At 34.9% G+C, this 7,500-nt stretch overlaps 1 long non-coding RNA gene across 1 annotated transcript in view; it reads left to right on the top strand.

The window, feature by feature from the left end:
* Positions 1-4,990, top strand: part of LOC310903133 — a 10,753-nt gene extending 5,763 nt beyond the window's left edge. Inside the window, exon 3 of the long non-coding RNA XR_014587290.1 lies at positions 1,218-4,990. This is a non-coding gene — a long non-coding RNA (uncharacterized lncRNA). The remainder of the gene's footprint in view (positions 1-1,217) is intronic.
* Positions 4,991-7,500: the final 2,510 nt, after the last annotated feature.

The raw sequence follows: 7,500 nt of genomic DNA, 5'->3' as shown, positions 1-7,500 counted from the left end.
CACATGCAAAAAGTCTAATTAAACATTTACCTGTATAGGAGTTGCTATTCTTCCCTTTTCTCCTGGGATATAAGTTAATTATTTCTATTCTTTTTGAAATGAATTCACAAATCTGAGTGGTAGAATTAGGTTCTGTAAGTCACAGTTATTTAGATTCTATGTTTGACACAAGCAAATAATATTTTTCCATGGCCGAACTTTACTGTAAACTCACAGGCAAAGCTAAGGTTATGGTATGACTTTCCTTACTTGACAGACTCTGAGCATATCTAGTAGCTACATTAATTCAACTTGAAACTTACTTTCAGATTGCAGCCTGAATGCACACAAAAGACAGAAATCTACAAAAGTGTTGATTGAGAATTTCTGGACAAAAAGTGCACTCTAGCAAACCACAGCTAAATTCAAAACCAAACCAAATCAAACCAAACAAAACAGCAACAACAATAACAACAACCATCTTTAACTCAAATAAATCATTTTGTGGTTTGAATCAAGATTTTTTCATCACTTTATTCATTATGTAGCATGCAGATTAATAGATATGCTTCAGTAACTTAAGTGTGATCACTGTGATCACTGAAAAATTGGACCACCAAACAGGGGCTTCTTCAGTCTATTCTCCCATCAATGAGACACTCAAAAGTTCCAGATTACTCCTTTCTCCAACTCCACTCACAAGAGTTCACTCTGAATTGTAGAAGTTTATCTGGCATGACTGATAAACTTGGCCAATTATTCTCCTTCTCTCTAGAGATCCACTTTGGCCCTCAAAACTGTAGATCAATTGAATAACGTTATAAGACACAGTGTGCATGGACAGCTAGAAGAATCAATGTAGTAAAAGAGTTTTAAAAGCTGTTCAGTCAGTTGGAAGTAGAAAGTAGAGCTGGCATCAGTTTCAGTTAGGGAGGTATCTACAATTCTCACTACAAGTTCAGGCTTTGATTTCCATAATTGCATACATAAAACTACATTCATGCAACATGTACAAACAACTGTTACTGTAATTGCACACACAGGCAGATTACATACCCACTTCTTTGTTCCTGCAGTTACTGTATATATTTGGCAGTTATGGTCATTGGGTAAGCATTTTGGAAATCTGGCACATTGCAATTATTCAAGCAATAAGTCCTACCATTGAAGTATCAGAAGCACAACTTTATCCAGGAAAATCAAAGTATACTTTTTTTTTTTTTCCTGATTGTTGTAAGTTATTAATTGCAGCACAAGGAGGACCATATATCAAAGCTGACCCCATACTTCAGATGTGTTCCAGAATGGATCTCCAAGCTGAAGACAGGAGAATCTGAATGGTATTAGAAGCAGTGACAGTATAATATGCAGCAAGAGTCCATCCAGGAAAGCAGTCATGGCATTGGCAGGGCATGAACACCGAAAACCTCCAAACATGTCCATGGTGTGAGGAGCCTCCTGCAGGTGTCAAACTGGACTTCTGAGGTGCTGCAGGACTGTGACAGTCTACTCATCCTTCTTCTGATCACCAGAAACATCAGGTGAAGCTAAGTCGGTAATGTTGGGAAACGGTGCTTCCTTGTCATGTGTAACCTACCTTGAAACAATCTTCCTTGATTAGATGCTGGAAGGTGACCACTGAGTTTTAATATAGTGAAAGGCTTTATTATTATTATTATTATTTATTTATTTATTCATTCATTTATTTTCTGACAGTTATCTGCTATCATTTCAACCTCAGGCAACAAATTTGTGGGTGTATATATCTGTGGTGCATGCACTTTCAGGGAGAAAAATCAATCTGTATCCAATATATTGTATACATAACCCGTTTGTTTATTTGATACACTTGTTAACTTGTTTATTTGAAACTTTAGGGACTTATTGTCAAACTTGTTTAACTTACTCTGTCTTCTCCCAAGAATTCCAGGTACTTTACTGCAGATATAGGCCTAAATGGAGCTCATTTTCACTCATATACAGGATGAAAGTAATCCCTTCTGCAGGCATCCTGCCTGGTTCTAGAAACTTCTGTTCTGATGAAGCTCTGTTGCTCCGAGGTCTTTGTCTGTGTGGAGTCTACAACTCTGGAACTGGCCAGTTTGCCATGGAGCCACCTATATGGCAGTAAGATGGTTCTACCTGAAGGTGTATCATAAAGCTCTTAATATGTATGCAGTTGCAAGAATGAACACTGTAATCCACTTTAAATTATAATAGATCATAGCATGTGAGCCTCTACACAGCTAAAGCAGTTCATCAGTTTGGTAGGTTATATGAAGTGACAGGAACTCAGCAGCTGAAAAGACAGTCCTGTTTCCTCTCATAAGGGATATAAGACATAATAAGAGTAGTTTTAGTAATCTCACCTAAGTTTCCAAATTCTGACAAACTCTGGTTCATGCACACGCACGTGCATGCACATGCATGCCAGTATTATAGTGTTCTATTATTAGCACATCTTTAAATACCTGCATTTTATTATATAATTGTCTATTGTTCTCAGTTCATCACAAAATTCCCAATGACACAGGTGGGAACTGTGCACACGGACTAAATTGATGTGTCTTTTAACTACTGTGCCAGTCTGGAAAGAACCACATAAATTTCCAAAACACATCTCCTGGTAAAATAAATACGTAGAAAATGTGAGTGCATAGCATGGATATAATGTTAAATGCAATGCAAACCTTAAAAATATGTAAATAAGAAGCGTATGCTATTTTAGCTCACTGCAGCTGATAAGCATTCAGTATTCCTCCTTATTTACTACAAATCTCTGAAAATTCTAGTCTATAGTAAGCTTCTAAAATAAACCTGTGAACACCACAGACACTTAAAAGATGTTCAGAAAATTGTGCAGGGTAGCTCTAGAGACAAGTTTTGAGAAAGAGTCTCATAATACATGCAAAGATTAGGAAATAAGTTTTATTATTGTGGTCATTATTGTCATTATTAGCAGTTAAAAGGATAAGGTGTGGAAGCAGAGTGTCTCTGTAATGGAAAAGGTCTACATTATCTACTCTATTTGTTGACATGTCTACACAGGCATTGCCTTGCCTGTTTCAGGAGACAGGTGTGGGTGTATGGATAGTAGTGATTGTTATGGAAGATTTGGATGTCCTCTGACATTGCCTGGTATCATGTACTCTTTTCTCTGTCTCCTGGTGATCAAGCTGCAACTTCGTGTTTTCCCATATGTAAATAAAAAAAGGTATTGTATTCCATGAAATGTATTTAAAGGAAGTTGGAAGATAGTAGAGAGTATGCCTTGTTTTCCTGCAGGGCAAGGGTAGCTAAATAGAAGATTAGTTCAATGAAGGGGCGGTGGGGTGGGGGGCAGGACTTTAAGTAAATAATATTACATGAAGGAACTGCTATTCTCTATTACATCAAAGGAACATGTTATCTTGTCCAGCCACGGTACATTTCTTTTTAAAGACCTTAGGTTAAAAAGCTTTTATATAAATATTTGTAGAACTGAAGCCAATATCCTTAAAATAGGAATTTTAATAAGAAAAAAGAATTACCCATAACACTTAGGAGTTTTATCATCTTGATTCTTAAGTTATTTCAAATTCCCAAGCTTTCCAACTAAGAGCGAAAAGAATTTGGAGCCCTGTGCTTCAGAATTATGTAGACAGCATCCAGGTAGTAAAGATGCAAATAATGACAACTTAGTGCCTGGGAGTCCTTATAGATGCCTGTGTGATTTTAGGCACTTAAGTACTCTGACCTGTCTGCCTGTGAGAATCAAACCACGAATGTGAAGAGAGCACTGGGCCTTGATTTCAGCATGTCCCTACCACTGCTGTCCTACTGAGGGGCAGAGCAGAGTCCATCACATTCACTTCCTCATGCCTTTCACTGCCCAATGTGGGCATGCAGGATAGAGTGGTTCTTGTCAGGGCAGCAGAAAAGAAGGATGACCCTGACAGTGATTGTGCTGCCATAGATATAACTGGCACCATATCTTGGAAGAGAACTGATCTCATGGAACTGTCTTACAACTGGAATCTTAATATGTCATCCCCCCATCCTCCCACAGTGCTGTCAGCCTGCTGCACTGGACTGAAAGCAAGCTCCCTCTGTTTGCATATAATTTTAGGATCAGTTACTTATCAAGTATTTTCAGTTCAAAAGTGTAAAAAGTGGTAATATATGGTAATATATCATGCCATTTAAGCACAAATGGCTGAATCTTTCATGGATGGTTCATAGGCTAATAATCACATTCCCTTGTAATAAGAATTTCTTATGTAAGTAAGGGGCGGGGAGTTGGACTGTCATCAACACCTGTAAATTGTATGAAACTCTGAATGTCACTGTCCTATATTTCCATTTGTAAAATGACTTTTCCTGAACCATTTGTAGAAGGATGTTCATTCACGGATAAGAGTCTAATGATACAATGCTTCTTTACCCAGTATTCAAAAGGTTCTTTTCATGGAGGATCTTCACCGATTATTTTCTGAAATGGTTAGTTATATGGCAAACCTTTTAGAGTGCAATGCAGGATCATAGCCTGGATTCTTTGAGGGAAAAAAAAAAGAAAAAAAAAAAAGTTCTAGAGATCCTTTCTATTTGAAATATATTGTCTTGGACCTATATCAGCATTTAGTAAACCTTTATTGTTCTGTTGTGAGTACGTATAAAAGTGCCATAGGCAGTCACACAAGTTCTTAGCAGATAAAAATATACCTTATTCATTAAACACCTCAGTGAAGAAGACATTTTTGCCCCTATCTTAGAGCACTGTCCAATAAGGCATGGAGAAATAGTGATTTTTACACATAAATGAAACAATAGATTCTGAATATCCATACCATAGTAGCCTCTCTGTTGTTCTAGACAAAAATACACTGCAGAAAATTAACACTTGGTACTTTTAAATAATACTTATCATGATCATTTACTGAATTCATATGAGGGTGAACATAGCAATATAGTTTTATAGCAAAAACCCTGATATTTAAAAATGAAGAGAAGAAAACATTGAAATATTTTTCAGGGGCAGGGGGAGGGAGGGGGGGAGAAAAAGGTTTTAAGTAGTTATTCCATTTCCCAGTTTTCAAAGGTTCTGCATTAAATGAGAAACCTCACTCAGTAGCTCCTGCATTTGCCTGTTTCTGGTGTTAATTATCTTTTGTTTGCCCTTGATAATCCTGAGGTTGGTATGCAGATAATGAAGGCTGCAGAATCATCTCAAAATGTAAAAAACAATGGCATTGTCAATTCTGCATCACAACACTTTATAAATTATGAATGTTATCCACATTAAAGAGAATGGTAGACTTTTAAAATTACTTCCATGAATAGATTAAATTACAAGTATTATTACATTTCATTTTATTAAGTGCATCTTAGTAGTTATTAGGGCAAATGAACATGTTCTCTCAATTACATAATAACATTAGGACTAAAAATTATGCATCGACACTCCCAAATGCATAATGCTGCATTGTATATTAATCATCCCAAACAATATTTTCAGTTTATATGAAGACAGTTATTACCTATTGAACAATAACATTGTTATTGATTTATTGCAATTCAGCTCAAAGAATGATTTTTTAAATAAAAGCTTAGATTCTTTTCTGGATACTTTAATAATTTCTAGCTCTTAGAAAAAAATGTAAGAGTCTTTTAATTACTCTCTTTTATTAATCTAATTACAAGAAGACAAAGTTTATCATATATTTCATTTTTAAATATCCTGGATAAGACAATGTAGCACACATTCAGAATATACCAATTAATTTAAAAGAACACTTGTTAATTTTATTTTTAGCAAATGGTAATTATTTACATGCTGTAGTTTTTAAGTTACATTTTAATTCTCTGAAACAATTCTTAGCGGTCAGATCTGTAGGTCATCCTGCTGCTTTTTATTCCAATAAACGCTTTTCTGTAAGTAGAATAGTAATAGCATCAGCTAATACAAGCAGGAAAAGCACCTGATACTAACGCACTGAATTAAGTGGTAACATTTTTACTCATTTAAGTGGAAAAGGATTGAGACCTTACCCATTTTAGACATATGTAGCAGACAAGCATTTTAGACACCTGTATAGCAAATACTGATATCAAAACTTTCAGAGAGTTTTGCAGTTTCAAATTTTTATTTGGGTTTATTATATGCATTGATTTCAATGTACTTCTAAAAGTACATTTGTTTATGTATTAAATTGTTCAGATAACTGTCTCCCTGTTTCCAGTATTTCTAATACCTCATGTTAATTAGATTTGGTAATGCACATACTGATCTGCTGTTATTTACTTTAACAAAACTGGGAATTTTTTTTAGTATGATTACATAAGGAATAAACATCCTACTATTAAAAATGCAATTTTTACAGTGTCAGCATTTTTTTCTTTAGACAAGGCAGAAATTGTTCTTATGTATTCTATTTTTCTGTTTTCATTTTATTGTCAGATTGTGCCACTTCATAAAAAGTTGGTATATGCTGGACTGATGTTTCCAGGGGGCAGTTACTGACTCATCAGTAAAGTAACAAAAATAAATAAGTAACATTTCTGTATTATTCATGCCAAGTACAGATCACAGACAATAAATCAATTTTTAAAGCTAATACAAAACACTAAAAATTTGTAGGTCTAAATATAAAAATGCTAACATAGTTCCTTTACCATATGTCTTAAACATGCGGTATGATCTGCTTGATTCAGCAAGAAGAGTATACAAACATGCAAAATTGTATGCTCCTAGAGAATACGAAAAAGTGCATTTTCATTTGAAATATTTGTGCGGAGGGGGAGCCTTTCTGGAAGATAACAGTTCCTAATACACTGAAATAATCTTTGTGCTATCTAGAAAGAACTTTTTCCCCATGCATTCTGTCCTTGTGCTTCCTACAATCTGGAGTAGAATTTATTAATACCATCCACAGAAAGCCTGTGGAAATGTGTCTAATAGTGAACATTTAGAATCAGTAAATGTTCTAATTGGTCATTTCATGGAAGTATGTCATCAGTGTAATTAGACATTGTTTATATTAGCAGTGCATTGAGTAACATGAAATGACTAGGTGATCCTTTCTGGCCTAATGTTATTAACTAAACAAAGTAAGTTAGACTCTTTATCACCGTTACATAGGATTAAAAATGACTGGAACTAATATACATGCAGTTGACAAAATAACTAGCCTTCTTAGTTCCAATTAGTCTTCAATTAAACTGTATCAGCAGTGTTGTCAGACTTACAGATACATTAAATTGTCTTTGAATCTGATTCCTTCAGTTCTTCCTCTTGCTAGTAAGGAAGTTTCAGACATGAAAGCGTTAACATCTCATTTGAAATTACTCCTATTTAAGAAGAAAAATCATATTACTTTCTTAATCTTTCTAATTCTATTCTCATAAGATGATCTTGGATTTGTTCCTTTAGCACAGACTCTTTAGTGCAGTCCTGATTTCTGTATTAATGAATTGAGAAGATGACATCAGGCTCTTAGGTAAGTGCTATAAACACAGTCATATGATTTTTATAGTAAGATATCA

The sequence above is a fragment of the Anser anser genome (genome assembly GCF_964211835.1).
Source record: "Anser anser genome assembly, chromosome: 1".
Taxonomy (NCBI): Eukaryota; Metazoa; Chordata; class Aves; order Anseriformes; family Anatidae; genus Anser; species Anser anser.
This window is presented reverse-complemented; position numbering and strand designations above follow the sequence as displayed.